Source organism: Neopsephotus bourkii, unplaced genomic scaffold (genome assembly GCF_033783945.1).
Source record: "Neopsephotus bourkii isolate Nb327-2 ecotype Australia unplaced genomic scaffold, CSIRO-AGI_Nbou_v1 NB_1189, whole genome shotgun sequence".
NCBI lineage: Eukaryota > Metazoa > Chordata > Aves > Psittaciformes > Psittacidae > Neopsephotus > Neopsephotus bourkii.
Window position 1 is genome coordinate 2782653 of NW_026901674.1, and position 22528 is coordinate 2805180.

Sequence of the window (22528 nt, forward strand, 5' to 3'; positions counted from 1 at the left end):
ACAATGAAGCTGTTGTTCAGCTGCATGCAGAAATGCTACATACCAGTGGAGGGTAGGAAGTTAAGAATAATACACTATATTCAAATATAACTTTTAGGAGTATTTAGGTAGGCTGAATATAGCTACCTGGAATTTAGCCACAAGACTCAACAGCCCTGCTCTTGTCAAAAGTGGAATAAGATCTTTAATTTTTCCATTCAGTTTCCATTAATCACCACAAGTGGTCATGAGGTTTTCCACCCCAGCCAACAGTCAAGCTTTCCAACAACACACTTCCTTTTACCAGGGAGCTACATCAATGCTGCTTCAGAGCTAAGACTGCCTCCTACTGAATCCCTAACCCACTTTCCCTTCATGTCAGGATTTCCTGTCTAAAAATTGACCATCTATCCTGACCATCTAAATGGTGATCTAAACATCTACAACGCAATGATAACACAAAACAAGAGCTTGTGTCTTTTTAGAGAGGCCATTAATCCGCCTTCATGAAATTTTTTAGGAAGACTTCACTCCTCTAACAGGCTCAGTTAAATATAAACCAGCAATTTCCCTAATCTATAGTAATTTGTTATTTAAAACACAAAGACAATTTGGATAATCGAGAAGATAGAAAAGAAAGCTGAAAGTATAGAGAGTGACTTAACCATACGAACCTAGTTTCTTGAGGGTTTTTGCTGAGTTCTGAATCTAATTAGTGTCTGTATGTAAAGGAAAAAAGGCAAAGCAAAATGATAAAATCCTCTAATTATGTAGCCAAAAATATCTAATGTAAGTACACAGAGACAGGAAGGAAAAAGAATGATGATATGTGTCATGATAGGGAAGGACACTTCTGTAGCTCAAGAAGGCACAAAGACTTATCAACAGAAATACTTTGCTGTGAATTTCAGTCTATGTAAATGGTTTCCTTGCCAGATGCTGCATTTAATTAAGATAATTTTAACAAAAATTGCCTTTATTTTCTTTTTTTTCTTTTCCTAATTAAAGGATATTATTTACATTTATGGTCAGAGAGACTGATGGTTCTATAACATTCAGAATAATTGCCAGAGCCTGATTTAAGGAATGATCCTAATTGGATAGTTCTGTACTTTAGGTTAAAAATTATCTATTGCGTCTTGCATTTGTTCCAGTCAGAGGCCATTATGGCCAGTGTATCCTAGCAGGACTGTCAGTGTCATCTCTTCAGGCTAGCAACACACACATCTGAAACATAGCATTTGCAGACACATGCTTTGCATTTGAACTAGAAAAAAGTACTGACAACTGTGGAAATACAGCTTTTTGCAGATAAAGATTAATTTTTATACAATCTGTAATAGCTTCTGCTTGCAAAGAAGGCTTCTATTTTATCTTCAGTAATTCCAAACAGTTTTACTGTTTGGATAACTTGGAAAAGAAAAAGCAGAAATTCAGTGTTTAATTTTTGGAAAAGACTTATTCACATGTTTCTTTACCCCCTGTCTGTATTTGCATTTTAATAGTATCTTAGCGTCTACCATAAGAACTGGTCTTTGTTCATTAGCTACTCCACGTATCCAAACTCAGGAAGGCTTTAAAAACCTCGGAGTTTTATAACTCAACTAAGCTTGGTTGCTTTGATACACATATACAGCTTTGAGATCCAGGTTATTTCTGCATGGGCCTGAACTCTGGTGTTTGAGCACGCTGGCCTTCACTAAGCCATGTGCTTTCTTGTGTGACAAGGTGGCGATGAAGACTTTGAGAGCAAATAGTTTGAGAAATAACAATTCATAAGGAGCCTCAAACCTGAGTCTGCTCAAGATTTCCTGAGTTGGAAAGCACTTTGAAAGCCTTCCCAGATGGTGAATGTAGTAGAAGCATCAGCTGTAGCTGGTAAAGCTTTCTGGATGCTGTGAACCATGATGGTGCCCTTGCTGTGTATTTTTTCTATGAACACTGAGTCACTACTGCTGTCCACATCCATAGCAGCCCTTCGTCCCAAGGAGTGTAGCAGTCATTGGGAGGCTCATCATCTTAAGATCTTTTTGTTCCATGAGTATCTCAAAGGAGATGAAAGTATAGTAATAATGTACCTTTCTGATAGCTGAATTCAGCTCTTAAATTTATAGGTGCTGTGCATGGTGTTGGATAGGTATTTCCTATCCAACTTATATTATCCTGTTATCCTATGCTATTTTTCCTATATGTTGGATAGGTACCCCCAACATCCCAGAATTCTTAGCTTTAGGATATAAAAAATCCAAGCCAAACATCAAAAGTGATGGGTAAGCCTGCCTGGCATTCTCTTATTTCTGAAAGCACATCAGTAATAAAGGTCCTTGGTAAACAGTGCTGATAATGCAGTTTTTCTAAGGTAAATCCCACATCTACTTCATTCTGTAACAAGAACATGGAACAAGCGAATACGAAACCACACTTGTTACCGTAACTCCTTCTGGAAACCTGCTAAAACAAATTGAAAAGATGGATTTAGTAAGAAGGGACAGAACTGAGGCCTTTTAACCACTGGAGAAAATGTCAGCCCACCTTCCTGTTACATGACCTTTCTGTAGTTTACGTAATTCACCACTATTTGTGTACAGATGACCAGATGTTCACTTTGATGAAGGCTATTTATGCATGTACTTAAATCAGTAAGATCAACATTTGCAGCCTAAGGTACCAGGAATGCACCTCAGTAGATCCTGGGAGGGCTCAGCTCACCTCCTCAGGGTCTGGCACTTCCAAAGATGAAGCACTTGTACTGAATATGGATGATAAACAGCTGTGGTTGGGAAGTTCATTAAGGTGTGCATGAAATTTTGTGCCCCTTTGGGGTTTTTGGTCTATTTGCCATCTGACGATACCCCTTGGAGGTCAGCGGGAATGTTTTTGTTGACATTTGTGGGCACCCTTGAGTTCTCCACTGTGCAATCACATAAAATACATCTGAAAACACTGCTTCATCTAATGTTGTTTTGAAATAATTTCCAGGCCATTAATTATGGTCTGCGAGCCCTTCTTTCATGAGGCCACTTTAATGTTGCTGAGTCATACAACTCAGGTTTTCCTCTTTACTGTTGCATTTCCTTAAAGCATAACCTTGGTGACGTTTGTGCCAAGAAGCGAATGGCTCGGTAACCAGGTTTGACCTCTTAAGTACCCTGAAAAAGCCACTTCTGTCAAGGTAAATACTAAAGTCCACTTAAATAAGACTTCTAAAATTTGTTTTCCTTCTGATGCAGCTCAACACAGGTATTCAGAGAGGGTGATCAGAGGGCTGAGCAAAGGCTGGAGCAACTCTCCCACAGAGTCAGGCTGAGAGAGCTGGGCTGGGTCAGCCTGGAGAAGAGAAGGCTCCTGAAGGGGAGACCTTAGAGCAGCTCCAGTGCCTAAAGGGGCTGCAGGAAACCTGGAGAGGGGCTTGGGACAAGGGCCTGTAGGGACAGGCCAAGGGGAATGGCTTGAACCTGCCCGAGGGGAGACTGAGCTGAGCTCTTAGGCAGAAGCTCTTCCCTGTGAGGGTGCTGAGGCGCTGGCACAGGGTGCCCAGAGAAGCTGTGGCTGCCCCATCCCTGGCAGTGTTCAAGGCCAGGTTGGACACAGGGGCTTGGAGCAAGCTGCTCTAGTGGAAGGTGTCCCTGCCTGTGGCAGGGGTTGGAACTGGATGAGCTTTAACATCTCTTACAACCCAAATTGGTTCGTGATTCTATGATCCAGCAACAGCTAGCTGCATTCCAAGCTTAAACAAAGTATTTATGAAGACATGTAGTTCAGATGTTGTAATATCATGTCCCATTAGCTGTAACCCTGGTGTACATGTCTTTGAACTGCTTCACAGGAAGAAAAGCATTCAAACAGATGTGGCCAAGAAAGCAACTACTAATAAAGGTGTCCTGGGTTCAGCAGTAGCAGTCTTTTTTCTCCTTCTCAGTAGCATCAGTTGCATGGTGTGTAATGGAGACCCTGTCTTTGAATATAAGTATACACCAGCACCCACCTCTACTTATACTATATCTTCCCCCCCAGCATGAGGAAAGATGGGACACCTTAACCCCATCGAGGCAGAGGGGTGAGGAAACAGTGCTTGCACAGGCTGACAGCAGTTGCAGCTGTGCTTTAGAGATCACATTCAGGTGGAGACTAGTGCTGATTTTATGGGCACTTCTCCATTCTAGCTCCATGTGGAACAGGTTAACTTAAACCATGTGTGACTTTACACCTGCCTGCTTGACTATAGATTGGAGCAGGATTTAAGGGAAGCTTTAAGCAGCTCTCAGGGACCTTGTCTGTCAGATATCTGCCTATTAAACCAAGACGTGACTCCAGCGTTTGCCATCTCCCAGCTGAGACATACATCTGCCTGCATCCTAATTTGGGCATAACTGCAGTGAGCCAGGAGAATGTACTGGGTTAATGCCAGTGCTCATGCCTGTATTACATACAGTCTAGATATAGGCTGGGATAGTTGCTGTGCCTCTGGCCTCAGAATCAGGCCCTGTGCACTATTCTCGTGTAACCTCAACATTTTGGTCTGATATTTTTGCAGCAATCAAGTATGTTAAAGCAATTGCTTCACTTCCTCCTGTAAGGAGAGGAAGAGGGAACTTGCAACCCTTTAAATTTCAGCAAAGGATAAATTCACCTATAAGCCCTTTGTATAGTCCTTTCACAAGACTGTAAAGAAAAAAAGATCCCACAGTAATGGTATTAAAATGGGAATACATGCTTAAGGTCAGTCTTGATCAAATCACACTTATTCACACTGAAATGAGCTTGGACATGTACCTCATGCAGTCCAAGGTAACACGTGCCTCATAAGATCATGTATTTTGTTACGGGTGTTAAAATCCCCTTTTCTCTGTTTCAAGGACACCAGTGGGAGGGAATCAAAACCTTGCAGAAATGTGTTTTCCCAGCTTGCTATTATTCCCAGAAGTTACCGTCTTCCTTCTGTTGTGTCTAATTCAAAAAAGCAGGTTGATCCCTTCACAAGCATCGACCTGTTGTGCAACATGAAAAAGAGTCAGTGCAATCGCTTATCTCCCACGTTATCTTGGATCAAGCTGCTCTCCAAGGGTAGCTAGCTTGAATGACTCGCTTTGTTGTCCGCGGAGGAGAATCACTCCTCATTCCACTGTCTCTCTGCCAAGACGTGGCTTCCAATGAGGTAATTGTTTTGACAGTTTGACAGAAAACCTCACAAAACATTAAAAAAGCAAACAGTCCTGTGTTTCTGATGACTGGGGGGCGTTTGCAAAAGGAAGATGAGATGTATCCCAACCTTTTCTTAAAACATGGACACTACTGAATATTCTGGTTTGATAAAAAGGCAGCACATTACAAACCTGGTGTTTGTAACTGGCTAACTATTTTGGTGACATGGTTTTAGCGTGAGGTGTCCCTGCCCATGGCGGGGGGGTTGGAACTGGATGATCCTAAGGTCCTTCCTAACCCTAACTATTCTATGAGTCTACGATTCTATTTAAACTCCAGTGAGTATTCTATAACTGTTGTTTTTAACTGCTGTGCTTCTGGGATGTTTGAATCTTCATTGCTGAACTAATCCTATGTATAAGGGAAATACAACGATTTCAAACCTTGATAATTGTTAGTTCCATAGAAGACACAGTGGCAAAGTATAAATTAGTTTTCTTGGACAGCCTCAAACTTTTAAAGCTGAATCCAAGGTTCTGCCTGTATTGGGTTGTTTATGTGGCTGTGAAAGTGAACCCTGAACCAGGTCAGACTTAGCCTGCTCACTGCAAATGTGAGCACCAGCCTGCGCTGACACTGTCCCTGGATACAAGCTAGGGTTTGTGACTGGGTTTATGCAGCAGTTTTTTGCCTATAGGTTAATCACTGAGCGTGTACTGCAGGTTTTTGTATGTCCTCAGTGCTCACTAATATTCTGCAGGATTGGAGGCTTCGACATCTTGGGGGCTTTACCATTTTCAAGACAAAGTGTACTTTTCTGTGTGTTATCCAAGATCATAAGATAAGAACTGTTAATGCCAGAAAGGGAGTAAGAAGGTATCCTTAACAATTTCTTCATTGATGAAGATTTGGTTATCGATCTGGAGCTTCAGAGGTAGGCACATCTAGAATATGCATACATGATATTTTCATTTACAGTCTCTGACTACAGTGACTTCTGGAGTTTCCCTTTTACTGTGTGAGGGTGCAAGAAATGTGAGACACCACAGACCACACTTGAGCTCCGATTTTCTCTCCAGTTCTCCTAGCCACTGTTTTTAGGGGCAAAACTGTCCTGGCTGATCCTTAGTGCAACTCCATTGCTCTTAAAAATTAATATGATCAAAAAGGCTGCTACAAAATTCCTGATATAAACTACTGCATCTGCCGGTTCTCACAACACAAGTTTTTTTGGTTTAACTCTCAGGTTCTTCACCACTTAAGGTTTTATCACATGTCTTCTTAAACCCTGCCCTTGTACCTGGTAACACTAATGGTGCAGAGTTCATGTTGATTGTATCACGATCTAATCTGCAGTTTGTTTGACTATGCATCACTGTATTTATTCTCATTATGGGAATCTAAGGTTGGGGAGCACGGTGGATGTTTTGGGAGCACAGATTTTGCTGGGTTCCTGGCAGGCTCTTTCATCTCTCCAGGCTTGAAGCCAGCCTGCTTCTTTGAGGCTCTGCCTTTGCTTGTTCCTTGCCCTAGACAAGGTGGGGTCTGGACCACATTACATATACTGAAAGCCAACTTCTGCTTGCCCCGGGCTTAGGGAGTTGTATACTGCTGTTAGCTGGGACTTCTGTGGCTGGCAGGTTCATCTGGGTCTCTTGTCTTCAGGCAGAATGAAACTCCAGCCCTACAGCACCTATGCTTTACTGATGAAACTTTGGGAGCCTTATTTCTTGATTGCAGATATCTAAGGTGATGGTCTACCTGGAACCACCAGCTTCAGAGGTCAGGAAGTTGTAGGTTTTCATTGGGAGGGGACTGCACGTATAGGCCACAAAACAAACTCATGTTCCCCCACCAGTCTCGCAGGGGAAAGCTCTCTGTCAGAGCAACGTGAGGTGGAAAGAAGAGGTTTTTCCTCTGGACAAAATGAGACCTCCCAGTGTTCATAGCTCGACATACCTCAAAATAATGGGATGCTGTCCTCTCTGTGTGTCCTCCACATGCAAGGTCTTTCTACCAGACTTTCTTCCTCCCCAAATTCAGGTGTGATTGTTTAGCTCTATGGAATTTACAACTTAACCTCCTTTTTGCTTCACATCTCTACCCAAGTTATTCCTATTCCTTATCTCCAAATGGGACTGCTCCCCTTAACGGCAATTCTCATGATGAAAGAGCTCGTACTGGATATTTTTAGAAAGAATTGAGCAAGATATGCTGGAAAAGGCAGAGCAAGGAGCTACTACGTTTTCTGTCTTCCCAGGAGCGATTGCACTTGTTCCAGGAAAGGGCTGTACATATTCACCCTGCTGACTTTGCCAAGAGCAAGCATATCTTTCCAAAGAAGGTTGGCAGAATATGTACAGGCATTGAGAGAAAAACAAGCAGATCCAAGGCATTTGACTTTCCTCTCTCATGCCACCAATGATTTCACACCCCTCTGTATGGATTTCAATGTGAATGATTTGGTATAGGCAATAAAAGAGCAAAGCAGGGAATTGATATGAGGGTTCAACCACAATGGACCAGGATTCTGCAGGCTTTGTGACACTTTAAGGTGGTGAAAGGTGCTGCCAAGCCAAGTTGTATTTTTCTTACCTTTCAATATTTCACTTAGGAAGGCTGTTTTTAAAAACTCATTGACTTTAAAGCTTTAGTGCATGTAGTGGCAAACAGCAGAGGGTTTGTTAGCAAATGGACTTGTCTTGAGGAGTACTGGGCTCTACCGGTTAGCGCCTTGTCTCAGCCACATGTCTGGAAACCAAACAAGGCAGAAAGGATGTTACCCTGGGTGTTAGGTGTGCCACTCACCTGGACACACCTCAGTCACCACTAAGTCTAGAAGACTTAAGCCTGTCCTATGTAAAATAGGTCTGGTCCCTGGCCACAGACACTGGAACTAATTTCTATTCTTGCTGGGAGTCTTGCAAGTACATCAGTAGCTGAAGGAGTATGGAGATTAAATGGAATGAACTGTTCTCAGTGCACAAGCCGAAAGCTCAGGGGTTGATGTGCAGCTCTGACTGGTGGATGCCCTGTGAACAGACGAGCTTTGAGTCATGACTCAATTAATAATTGGACGGTGCTGTGTTTCTGGCTGTGCTCAAATATAAAACTACTGTTCTGCTACGACTGCTTGTGGTCATTAAAAGACCCCACAAGCACGTTTTGCAAGAATGTGGGTGTTAGTCCCTGTGTTCTGGCTGGATTCCCAAGTGCCTTTGCCTGAATTCCCACCACATTTTCAACTGGATATGTTATTTCTTAGTCTACGCTTTACAAACACAGTGCTGGATCAGTGTGTACCAGTGCTGGGTGAGGTCATCCCTTTAAGTGCAATTTTTAAAGTGTACTAAGATCCTCCAAGACATAAGTGAGATGCAAAGAGGTCTTTTTATTTTCATCTACCCTTGGCCATTTCAAAGACTCAAAATGCCATCTACAATAACAGCGTTATATCTTCCCTTCACTTAGCACATTTAATGTAGTACACTTAATGTTAGAAAACCATAAAACACCAGGCTTAGCACTGCTATCGCCTGGCACGGTTTATTTTATCCTCTTATGTTATTCTCTTATGTTATTCTCTTATGATCCAATGCAGCATATGTAAAACAAGAAATATTAAAATAAGCAATCAGATTCATTTTGCTTGCTTTTAAAAAGTATTTAAAGACTTTTCTGGATTTAAAACTGTAGCAGTAACAGTTTCTGCCTTATGTCATAAAGGGTAAAGTTAGGGCTGAAATTGTCAGACGTGCACCAAAAGGATCACTAACAGAGATTCTTGGGTCAGGCATCGCTATTAGTTGGTGCTTATTCACCAAAGCCTGCCACTGAATTGATCTAGGCCAAGGAGTCTAAAAAGTGGCACATTTTTTAAGTGATTATGTGATTTAGGGAGGAGTTTTTCACTAGTTTTACTGTGGGATGTCTCCTCCTAAATGACTTGTGAGGTTTTGATAGTCATTAATACCCTAATACATCTGCAGTTTTTGAGAGGCTACATCCCTGGTAGTACTCTGATGGGGAACTTTGGAGACCATCTCCCATTTGTTTAGGAAACTAGACCTGCTTTGGGGAAAATCAGCCTCAGTTTCTGTTTTTCATAACTATGACCCTAACTTTCATCTTCCAGCTTTATTGTGATGCATGCCCTTTTTACTTCATAGTGGCATGGGTCAGGATGAAAAGGGAAATAATCAAAGAGAAGCAGAATCTCAACTTGCATTGCTGAAACTTTATCCTGTTTATTAACTCTGCTCTCTGAGCCACAATATATTGTGCTTGGATCTTGTAACACTCCATTTTAGACAGTAATAGTCAAAGTGAGTGTTTTAACCAGATGAGGAGGGTTTTAATATAAAATGTGCCTTTCCTTTAAATTGATTGCAAATGTACTTTCCAAATATTTTACTTTGTAAAAAGAAGTCTTGGAGGAATTCCAGTGACTGGTACTTTCCAGCCAGCTAAATGCAGGTAATTCCCCTTTTAAATACAGCTTTGAAAGGTTTTGCAAATCCTGGCTGTATCATTGGGAGCAATGGCCACTATGGAAGAGTGAAGTTAATCCTCACAGCTCTCACTCCTGTGTGAGAGGTAAGGTTCCCATGGTGAACGTGAGGCAGAGGATCTTACTTGGAATTGACTGCAGGGAACACACACATGTTAGGGATGCATAGTGTAAATAGCAGTGGTTACAGCTACAAAGCCTCTCCCATAAGACTGGGGCTGCTCCTTGTCCTGGTTAATCCCATGGAAAAGCTGCAGATGGTAATAACAAGTAAGTAAATAATACTAACAACAACAAAATCAAACCCAGAGGACACAAAGTCTTTTATTACATATATGACACAACTCTTCCCACACTGTAGTGCTTCTGTAGGTGTTCACTAACCCCAGGGTTTTGGTTGGTATAGACAGAAGACTTCAAGTGATTTGTTAAAGGTATTCAGAAATGCAGGGGAAGGGAGGAACCCAGATTTCAACCTCCAGTCCAAAAGACAAATAACCGCTCTTTGTGGTCTAGGCCTTCCACAAGCTGCATTTCTTTCATCCTATAATATTTGAATCGAAGGGTAAAATGGTGGAAAATAATCCACTAAAATAATTTCCTGTAGCACCTGATTTTCACTAAGTCTCTCTAACGGTGTTGAAAGAAGCCAATTTCTCCTTCCTGAAATATTCAGCAAAGCCTTCATCAAGCAGATGGTTGAATATAGGCACGGTTTCCATCTTCATTAAATTAACATCAGGCATTTGAAAAATCAGTCCTTTAATAACGTATAAATATTTTCTTCTTGTGGTAACTGCCCGATTTCCTTCATAAGAACTGGCTTCTAGTTTTTGTAATAAGACCAACTTATGATGGAAGAGCTGCCAGTGCATGTACACTTGCAGATGTGTCCTTTGATAAGACTTAATTAGCCATCTTAGTAATTTTCTACTTAATGTGTTTTTAACATTCTTCAGAGATTGAAGTGAGATATATGTGGGTTAAGGAAAACAAGCTACCTATCCATAATCTTGCCTTGATGATCATTTAAGTTGCGTTAGACTAAGTGCAATATAGGACATCATTTTCCCAAACCTGCCTATTAGTCCTGCAAAAGAAAATGTATTCCTTAATTTTCACTTTATCATCTCTACCAAATATGTATTGAAAAAAAAAAGTTAGTTAGAATCATAGAATCACAGCATAGTTAGGGTTGGAAAGGACCTTAAGATTATCCAGTTCTAACCCCCTTGCCGTGGGCAGGGACACCTCGCACTAAACCATCTCACCCAAGGCTCTGTCCAACCTGGCCTTGAACACCTCTTTAATCTCTCTCTTTAAAGCATGCTTTAAATCTCTCAGTTAAATCAGTGGTAATTTTTATTTTGATGGGATGGGCATTCTGAAGCAGATACATCCACAAAAAGTGTTTTCTTGTGACTTCAAAGGGTCCATGCACTGAGCCACTGTGTACAGCAAGTCAAGATAACCAGTTTTCTCTCTGAAAGCAGTTATTAACAGCAGTGTCTCTGCACAGAGCATGGGAATTTCACACATTCGCCCTCTCAGGATATAGTGTGACATGTTGGCTTTATACATCTTTTTGTTGCTGGGAGAAATGGGAGAGATGAGGATAAAAGCAAGTGGAACAAAACCAAACAAGTGCTGGGAGCCATTAGACCTGTGTGCTGGGTCTGGGTGCCTGGCCCCTGCTGACTTCTCCCCTCAACCAAATCATTATGTTTCATTAACGGTTTCCAGTTCACACTTGCTTGTGGTTTATGCAGAAGAAAATAATGTCTGATTACAAACACAAGATAATAATTCTCACACAGGTTCTGCATTTGCTCTGGGTATGGGTGGGCAGGTTTAGAAAACAAATCCATTTGTACCAGAGAATGCACTTTTAATGTTCTATTTTAAAGACAGAGCCCAAGCCCATGTTTTCATATTTTTCAAAGACTTCCCTGCCATAGGAAAAGGTTCATCAATAGGAACTGGTTGTCACCTGTAAGAAACACACATCAGTTTTGAGGGTGCCATGCAAACCTTGGAGGCAATGGCTTGTATTCATGGGCTGGCATTCCTCTGTTCCCTGTCACCCTCTTCATGTCTGTTTGATGGAGGTTAAAAAGATAATGAGTCTGATGGATTGATCCTCCTGAGTGAATTGATCATTGCCCACCTGACAGATGCTTTCATCTGAGATCTGCTTGCCAGCCTACTGTCCAACTCAGCAATCTCCAGCAGCACATAGAACTATTGGCTTTATTAAACTATCTTTATTCAAGTACATGTTATGGTAATGAAATCAGTTATTGAGCAAACTTCTTCCCTAATTACTTCAATTGCTTTTACATGGTAAGGCTGCATTAGTATTACTTATCTCATTAAAGTTCTTCAGAGGGATGACTGAGGTAGATAGCAAACACCTGCTGCCTTTCATGTTGCCTTGATATACCCCATGCCCTTCGCCAATCTCTGTCATTAGGCACAAGAGTCCTGGTGAAAATCATGGATTGCTTTTCAGTGTGCTGTCTGGTGATGCTTGCTCAAGAGATCTATTACAAGGTATGAAGTATCCATATATGTGTATTTCTATACAGGTCCTTAAATGTTCTATGCCCAGTCACATTAACAGATCTCTAAAGATACCTTTGCATGTTCCCTCTCAGGTTTTGGATTTGCCAGGCCTGTGTAGCATGGATATTTGTTTTCTTTGACCAGAAGTCAATCCTCTTTTGCCATAATTCTGTTTTCTGTCCATTTATTTTGTGCATCCCATCTCCCTGTAAACTTCATATGCAGGACACAAGGGGAATCACTGATTTCTCTTTTTCTTTGTCTGTAATAGATACAGACACTGAAATTCCCTGAAGCAGACTCAGAGGCAGCCAGAAAGTCTTAGAGAGGCAGGTCTGTGTCTGGAGCCCCAGGGTGGTATTCATGGTCTGCTCTTCAAATAAGACACTAATCTTCTAGTGTCCACCCCCAAACTGGAAAGAGCTCCTGAAGAAAAGAGTTAAAATGCTCAATGAGAGCAGTGGGAGGTGGAAATGGGTAATGGTTGCTTACATATACACAGTAATATCTTTTATAGTATTTTTACCAAGAGATATTTAAATAGGTCTCATTTTCCTTTCCTCAAATGATAAATGAGGATAATCGCAGGTTAACAGCTGCAGGGTCTGTTCTGCTGTAGATATTCCTACAAAGCCTCTGTTAGCTACCTCACCAGGACAGTGTATGCATATAACAATAATAAAACCTCTAAAACCTGCCATAATTTGCTTTTTTCCCCTCATTATGCACACACATGCACCATCAGAACTACTGGAAATTGTGCATATTACTGAAATAAGGGTACTTTCTGTGTGTGATTATAAATGGGGGGAGGGAATCATGTTAAAGGGAAAATATACATATTTAAATAGGAAGCAACTGCCCAATCTCTTCTGATGTAATCTAAAGCATTAATAATGCACTTATTAAAATGGTAAATTGGGGCCTGTATAAATTAAAATATTTTACATTGTTTGTTTTTTTAAGGCTCTTTTGGAAGATGTTTTATAGATAGAGGAGAACCCGATTATAGAAAATAGATCTTGTTTCTCAATATGTTTTATATTGTTTCAGATATCCAGAAGAGCTACTTTTTTTTTTGGTCATTTTATTTTCTAGGTAGTAATATAAAGTTATAGAACTATTCCGTAGCAAGTCTCATCTGTTGGCCAAACAGGAACTCAAAGGATTATTAGACAAGTTATGTAGGTTTTCAATAGCTGTTGAAGTAAAAACAGGATATTCCAAAATAAAACATCATAATTGGAGACAAAACTAACGAGTAATGTTGTTTATCAGAGTAGTGAAATTCCACCTATTGTAATATTTTTAAGTGATTAAATTCACAAGAGTTGGAAAAATCTTTAAATACAACCTTATGATGTATTTCATACACAAAAAAATGTAATGTTGATTTATAGGAGGTGTAAAAATATACAAAGAAGAAAGAATATAATAACAGGTGATATATTTGCCCTGTGTGTAAATTTAACTTTTCAGTGCAAAGTTATGGCATACTACTCTTGGAAATGAGGGTCATATTAATGCAGGTTGGAGAGATTCTTTCACATTGAAGCATCATCTGTTATCACCAAATATATTTTTGTTTAAAACTTTTGCTGTGGTCAGGTTCTTGTCATGCATATTACGAAACTTGTCATAATCAACTGGGAGAGGTTCTGCAAATTTAGCTAAAAAAACAGTTTGTTAGATAACAAAGATGATAGGAAACTTAATAGTCCTGCCATATTGTAGCTGTGTCTGTACATAGATGGTCCTTGTCTCTTGTGAATGAGTCTCCTAATTAAAGCAACCAAACACAAAAACTTGGCTCTCCAGGCAGTGGAACCAGTGTTCATGAGTCAGCGGTGTCCAACAGGTCTGTGTAAAGTTTGTGTGTCCCAGCTCAGCAGCAAAATGGAGCTTGAGAGATAAACTGCTCCTTCTTGCACAGTGAAACCCCTTCTATACGCATGCTCATCTATGTATTTCATTGATTAACAGCACTAGTGATCTCACTCTTGAGTTATATACCTTTGTGCTTTAGTCTGGCCCACTCCACAGTGGAGACGTCAGTGCAATTTTATTCCCCCTGCATTGTGTAGACAGTATAATTCTGAATATTGTAAGGAAATCATATGGGGTAAATGAGAACTCCATATGGAGTAATGGTGTAAATGAGAACTCCAAACTATGAGTATTTATGTTGCTCTTAATGCCAACAAAGCATCAGTCTGAGGATGGCTGCAGAGGTTGCCAGTTGCTGTGCTTGGTTATGACCTAACATTTCATTCAACTGAGGAATAGATAGGCCTTTTGGGCCTTTTCCAGGTCTCCCCAGCATCTCGATAGGCTTTGTTGCTGGAGGGTGGAAAGGAGAGCCTGCCCTTTTTCTAAAAGCCCATCCTATTACACCTTTCATGGATGGGTGAAAGCAGCATAGTATATTCTAATGAACTTGTAAGGTGAGAAACATTTTGAAGAATTCCAACACAGAACCACATAGTGAATTACACAGCACAGTAGGCCCCTTTCTGTGTTATATACAGCTCCCAGAGCTGTTCTTGAATTCCCAAATAAGCCATGGAGATAGGGCATAAGATACAGCCCTGGGTTATGCAAGACCATTATTCTATACCTATTTCTGATCTCTGGTAGGGTAGGGGAAATGGAGCCAAGCTGATGTTTGAGAATTAAGAAGTTTTAGGGAAACACAGGAGGCAAGAACAAAATATGAGAAGGACTAGAGGTGGTTGTGAGACTACTGTAGCTTTCACTAGGAGGTCTGTAGGCTTCTAGATGCCCCAGAGAGAGCAGGATAGCAGGTAACATAGAACTACTTCTGGTACACAGTCTTAACCCATTCACATTTTGAGTCACCATAAATGGGAGTCGGTATAGACTTCATGTGAAACTTCTATCCCAATTAGAATCATAGAATAGTTAGGGTTGGAAAGGACCTTAAGATCATCCAGTTCCAACCCCCCTGCCATGGGCAGGGACACCTCACACTTAGCCATGTCACCCAAGGCTTTGTCCAACCTGGTCTTGAACACTGCCAGGGATGGAGCATTCACAACCTCCCTGGGCAGCCCATTCCAGTGCCTCACCACCTTCACAGGAAAGAATTTCCTCCTTCTATCCAATCTAAACTTCTCCTGTTTAAGTTTTAACCCGTTACCCCTTGTCCTATCACTACAGTCCCTAATGAAGAGTCCATTCCCAGCATCCCTATAGGTCCCCTTCAGGTATTGGAAGGCTGCTCTGAGGTCTCCACGCAGCCTTCTCTTCTCCAGGCTGAACAGCCCCAACTTTCTCAGCCTATCTTCATATGGGAGGTGCTCCCATGTGAGACATAACAATATTCGAAACAAAAAATTGATAGTGCCTACAAGGAAAATACAAGTAGCTTGCTTGGATCCAATACATGTGCAGGTTTGTTAGGTTTCTTTGACTTAGTGCACTATATGCCACTGGATTTGTTCATGTTGCTTGTCACAGAGAAAAGCTCTTACTCAGCTGTTTCAGCCCCTACTACACCAGCTGCATAATGAGGCATATTCCTCATTTGTCTCTGGCAAGCTTTTTCCACAGCAAAACTGAATGTTTGGCTTTGTTATTGTTGGCAAGAAAGTAGACTGTTGTCCTCTCATTGGTAATACCGGTTCGGTTTCCACTGCAGACCTGATACCTTGCATAGACAGCTTCCTTAACAAAGAAGGTGGGCAATGTAGAATCTCATCCACAGATTAGGATAATCTGATTAGGATAAACTGCAGTGTATTCCTTATTTTTTGTTTCTTTGACTTTAGTGTGGGGGGGTTTATTGTATGAAAACTTTTTTGATGAGCTGGCTTCTCTTTGTCTTGAATGCCGTTATCTGTATTTTCATTTCTGGAATAATAGAGAAGACCCAGGCAGGGGCTGTAATGTGTTCCTGAGATACTTCCCAAGAGTAATGTTTTCTGGTGGGTAACAAAAGAATGACCAGTGCCTTTTCAACCTTGTGTCCTTTCACAGTGAGGAGCTGCGGTTCAGCAGAACAGACTGAACCAGATGCTTGAATCTTCTCCTATTGAGCATCAGACATGTTTAAATCTTACTGGAACTAAAACTAAGCTCTTTGCTGTAATAAAACTTATAAATAAAATCTTAATCACCCAAAGAGTACATTTTAATTAGAAGCAGAAGAAACTCAGCAGAAAAATTAGGGATTGAGTAAACTCATAGGAACAGTAGGAGTATTGCATGCGCACCACTTTTTTCCATGGGCTCTCCAGAGCAATAGATAAAACACAAAGAAGCTGTCATGTAAAGGAACTTGTAACTGAATCAGACCACACATGTAATACCTGAGTCAAAGGCTTTATTTTTAGGAGGAATAGGGCAATCCATTGGTACTTTGGGAAACCATCAATGTAAGAGTTCATGGAAGATGTTTGAGGAGCAATTTAATGATGAGAAAGGCACAGAGTGACTGATAGAGACTGATAGAGGGACCTTTTCCAAGGGTCTGTAGTGACAGGACAAGGGGAATGGCTTTAAACTGACAGAGGGGAGTTTGAGATTAGATATTAGGAAGAAAATCTTTACTTGTGAGGTTGGTGCCACTTCCCTTTGGTGGCTTCTGGTTGTTGTGACCAAAGCCTCCCCTCAAGCGCACACATACAGGTCCTGCTGCTTCCAAATGCATCTGGAGGAAGAATTAGTCCCATACCCACAGTGAGTTTGGTTTCAGTGTTACTCAAACACATTTTGCTTGCATGTGTCCCTTATTATCTCCATCATATTGGCACACGTCCTTTATTTTCTCCTTTCTTCCTTCAGCCTCAGGCTGAATAATGCAAGGTGAATCACTGATAAAATGGTATTGTAGGAAAGAATATGAGAAGCAAACTCACAGTCACTGGATAAAGAGAACAGATTCTGCCTCCTGACAGGACCAATATGAAACTGGTTTCTGTCTAACAGGTAATCTAATCAGTAATGTCACAAAATGGTTAGTAACACATCAGAAAACATTTTCTGGAAAGGAAGCACGTTGCTTAGTGGTGTTGCACCCAGGTATTATGGGCAGAACATAATTTTTAAGTACATTTCAGTAATCTGGAAGTTGCAGTTTAATGAGTTGTTGATAGAGCATTCATACATGCACTCATCCATTAAACTTACACTGCAAAGAAAGTAAGGACAGCTGCTGAAGTTTATCTGTACTGTCTGGGGCTTGAGGAAGGGTTAGTTTTTGTAGAATCATAGAATGCTTTAGGTTGGAAAGAACCTTAAGATCAAGTTCCAACCCCCTGCAATGGGCAGGGACACCTCACACTAGACCAGGTCACCCAAGGCTCTGTCCAACCTGGCCTTTGAGCACCATTTAGTACAAATAGAGACAAAACAGGCATAAATTTGAGGGGATGGTTATGTGCTCAAAATGCCAGCAATACAAGATGTTTATTTAACACTGAGTGTATGGTATGAGAAATACACAAACACACACATATTTCTAGAAATTATAACACAATTGCCTTTGTTTTTAAAGGAATTATTTTCTTATTCATGGTTTGTTTTAATTTACTTGCTTGTAAATTATTTTGGAAGGTTCTGGTGAAATGTAGTAAGGGAAACTATGCATTTCCATGCATGTAAAACAGGAAAATGATGTGATTGTGGACAAACAATGTCTTCCATTGTAAGTTGTTTTTCTCACTGTTGCTAAGACTTTTGTAACTAAACAGGCATTGTGATCTGAGAGCAATTAGGTGCCAGCGGTGCATTTTAATGATAGAAGCAAATCTTAATAGCTTGCCTCTACCACAGACCAGCTCTGAGGCTGTCAAAGAGAAGACCTGAAGTTTTCCTGCACCTGAATATCCTTGAATAGACAAACTTTTTGCGGAGAACTTCAGCAAAAGAAAGAGTATCAGTGGTGGAAGGGGCTGATCAAACACATGGCATGTCTCTGATCTTTGGTCTTCCTGGAATTGTGGTTGCCAACATAAATTACAGCTTCCTGGAGGCTGCTCTAAGTTATACCAGGATGATGGGAGTGTGTTTATAGCATCATGTTGGTTTGGCTCTTCCTTCCCACTATGCTTTTCTCAGCTGCCAGACCTTAATTACAGAAAACAATTAGTTCTGCTACTACTGCAATGAAACGTATTCACATGAATTGACAAATGGGTGATACTGTTTAAAATCAGGTTTTAATATTTTCTATGGATTTGAAAAGGTTTTTATTATCTGGGCAAATGCAAATAGCCAAATTACAATAATACAGTGCTTTTGTATGTGCTCAGGAACTTGCTTGATCAAATAGTTGGGTAAATATAGACAAAATGGAATGCCTTGTCTACAGACACATAGAGTAATGTATCTGTATTTATAATGCATGTATTTCCTGAATGAGATACACAGATAGACGAGTACATTTGTGCAGATGTGTATCTTCCTTGCTCTCATCCACACCCCCCTTTTTCTATAAATATTGTTCTTAAAGGAAATAGACTTTGAAAGGGGCAAGAGGTTCTAGTAAAGGATTTAAATATGTAGAACCCTTTTTCTTCCTCTTTGAAAGGAGCAGTCAGTCATAGCTCTCATTTAAAGTTAAGCTATGAAATGTCTCTGAGGAGAATTTCAGACTCTCTTTCCAAACACCACGGAGCCAAGTATGGTTATTATCTGAATTTAATTCAAATCATATGAACCTTCCTAGTTTTTTGCCATACTAAAGACTTTTTTCTCCTTTTCAATCTGGCAATGCATTCATCAAGCTATGGGCAGACCCCACTCACATAAAGGAGTAGTTTTGTGAGCTTTATGGCTTACAGAGTATTACAGGTTCAACACATTTTGTTAAAGATACACTAAAACAACCCCTTATCTATATAGTAACAGAACCTCACCATACAATTAGTTTTGTGTGAGTTATAAATGAAAAAGAAAGAAAACAGAAGTTTGAAGAAATATCCTTAAACTACTGTATCTAGATAAATATTCCAGCCCTTCCAGGATAGCTCACACATACCACAGACCCTCTCTTCCTCTGTCTCCTGCTCAGTCCAAGAGGTGGTTTGCTTGGATGAGCACAGGTTGGTCATCACAGCAATGAGTCCTCATTCTGGCTTGGATACTCTCCAAGGACAAATCCTCTCAATTCTCCAGTATTTTGCAAGGGGACAAGAATAATAATTACCCACCTACTTCATTGCAGCCCTGTCAGGCTGAATCAATGTCTTCTCAGTGCCTGGGACATGTAAAATGCTATATAAAAATGTGAAATAATATTCCTTCCCAAGCATACAGCCAGAATTTGCACTCTTTGGAGGAAAGAGGATGGGGGATAATTGCAGCCTGAACTTTTCAAACGAGCTACTCAGGAAGGGCACAGTCAGCATCGGAGCAGCCACATCCAGGGTCTCCAAAGGCCTCTGTGTTTATGGACACTCCATGGTGAGATGTCCTGGAAGTTTTCCAGACCTGTTCGTTCCACCTCTACAAGTACATAGAATATTTTCACTTTAATACCTCTTGCATGGAAAGTATGTTGAACATGCTTTCTCAGCACACTGCGTATCCACAGCCTATGCTATGGATTTTCCTGTTTCTCCCTTCCACACAACCCTGGCTGTGTCTGCTGGGCTTTCAGGCTTTGGCATCGCAGCAGGGTGCTCTTCCAGCACTTTCTTCTGCCCGCTGCCTATTTCAGTGCTCCTGTGAGCCTTGTTCCTTCCGATTGTTGTCACATGTATCGGTCTGGATTCATACCCTTTCATTAATTCCCAGTTTAGTGTGTTTATACTGCTGTTCCAGTGAAGCCAGGACTATCCAGTTTCTAGGAAACAGCTCTTATTTATTCTTTGGATACTGCCTATATTGCCGTATTTCAGAATAATTTTCATCCGTGTTATATTTCACTGAGTGGGTGCTTTAATAAAAATGATTTTAAAATTATTATTGCATCATAGCAACCCCCACAGCATCACAACAATATATGTGGTTAGCTTGTATGTACCAGGCGGTTGCAAAACATGCACAAATTGCAATGTATTGGCAGTAAGGATAACTAAATGCAGAAAAAAAAAAACCCTCATGTGGGACCAAAGCAAAAGTCTTGGAACTGAATTTGAACAACAGCCTTCAGAGAAGCCCAGAGCAGAGGAGGCTGCTCAATCCTCCCCCTGTTACAATCCCTGTGCTAGTCTGAGCTCTCTGCAGCTTTCTGGCTTCAGGTTTTTAAAGGTAGTTTGGGAGTTTAGACACCCAAATACCATTCAAATGAATAGAGTTTCTGTGCCCTTTGGCCTCGGGGTTCTATCTTGATGTTATTTATGATATTTATGATAACGTAACTCCTCAGGTCACACAGCAATGACTTGCACACCTATCTATAGTCTAGTGTAGTATCTTTCTAATAAAAGAACAGTGGCACAGTGAAAACAGTCATGATCCATGTTTGATAAATAATAAATGTTAACCTTCTTTCAATAAATGGCCTAAATACCAGGAAACATGATGTGCCCAAGCAGGATTTTAAAAAGCAATCATTTTTTTTGCATTAGTCCCATAAGAAAATCATCTGGGACCCAGCAGCACATGAATGATCAAAATGTTTCCCATTAAATTTCCCTAACATGTATTTAGCACAAACTAAAATTTGGCTTTATAGGCATTTTATAAACTTCTCAGTAGAAAGCCTGAAAGCTGACCTTTGATAATGGCTAAATTCCTGTTTAAAAAGGGGCTGAAGGCTCATAACGTGTGTAATTATCTAAGAGCTGGCAGTACTACTTTTCATCTTTCATATAAGTGTAGTTGGAAAGAAAGGTATGTTTAACACTATTTTGTACAATGAACCTTCTTATTTCATTAAAGCCAAGGGATATGAAGAGTGGATTACATGGGCCAAGGTGAGATTGCCTGTTCCAGGGATACAAGAGGCTGAGTGTTTTGTAAAAGAAGGCAGTTCTGTATCCTTCCATTCCTTCTTGGAGAAGATCACTACTGTAGGATCTATGAGTCAATAGTCAGCTTGGGATATGGCTGCTCAGGTGGTCAGAGCCTTGTCATGGGCCAGTGGGAGCACTGGTGGGTACCCCAGTCCATTAAGCCTCTAATACCAGAGCTAAATAAATATTGCTGTCACCCTGCACAATTCCCACGTGCTTAATATAGTCTATTGAAGAAAGAAAGCCATGAGATGGTCTTTCAACAAAGAGCCAACAATTTTTTTTCATAGGATGACCATTAATATCATCTTAATCATCTAGTATTTTAACATAATGGAAATGGACTTCAGCACACGTTAAAGACAATTATACCAAAACCCTGAGAACATGTTACAGGTTATCTCTTGGAAACAGCCTTTGGGATAAGATCCAGCAGATACGATAAAGCATACTGCAATCTGCCCATTAATTCAGGTTCTACATTGCTTGGTGATGGCAAATACTTGTAACACCACTTTGTTTAAAGCAAGTTTCAGTTCAGGGAAATTCTGAATTTGGTTTTGATTTTGTTTCTTAGGCTCCCACAATTTAGTAAACTGCTGTGAAACAGAATTTTGGCAACACAGTTTGACCATGTAATAAACAGTGATCTTGCACTCTGGAGGCAGGTCCAATACTTTGCTAGTGTAAATACTGTCTGCATACATGGTATCATATCAATGCAACCATTGTGTACTTTCAATGCACAGTTGAGAGAGAACTTTTTATAAATAACTTTTCTTTACCCATTTCCTTCATGTTTATAAATCTCCCATGGGAATTCTTACACATGTGGAAATGTTAATATAAGTCCTTTTATTGTTCCTGTTGCTGTAGTATGCGAACGTTTCACTGTCTTTGACACGTGACCATGGGAAATCAGCTAGAAATCTTTATCTCATTTGGGCAGCAACAAGGAGAATTAAAATGTGCACATACCCTTCCAGCTAGTTCTGAATTAGGTCCTGCGCATTGCAGGTTTAGGAAGAGGAAGAAAGACATCCCCTAACGCCACCCAAGCAGGCAGTTGCTAAAGCAGAACTGGAAAGGGGGAAACCAAGAGCAGGGTCTCCCCATGATTTTCATGTTCATGGTCATGACAGAGGAGCAGATTGGATGAGCTGTGCCAGCCCAGAGTTCTTGCCCCTGAACAGCAATGGAGCAAGAGAGGGGAAGAGGTGGAGGACTTCACTGCACGTCTCCTCACCTGCTTCTCATCTTCTGTAGAGATGCTGTGGCTTGGGGAGGGACTAGGGTTATCTTAAGAGCAAGAGAGTGTAAAAGGTTAGAATAATTATACACTAATCACGTTCAGGAAAAATTAATGCAAAGTAATGAAAGTGGTATTAAACCTATTATTATATTTAGG

At 40.6% G+C, this 22528-nt stretch overlaps 1 long non-coding RNA gene across 1 annotated transcript in view; it reads left to right on the plus strand.

Moving 5' to 3' along the window:
• Positions 1-22528, plus strand: part of LOC133218086 (uncharacterized) — an 82171-nt gene that overhangs the window by 52908 nt on the left and 6735 nt on the right. Inside the window, exon 3 of the long non-coding RNA XR_009727047.1 lies at positions 17774-17864. This is a non-coding gene — a long non-coding RNA (uncharacterized LOC133218086). The remainder of the gene's footprint in view (positions 1-17773; positions 17865-22528) is intronic.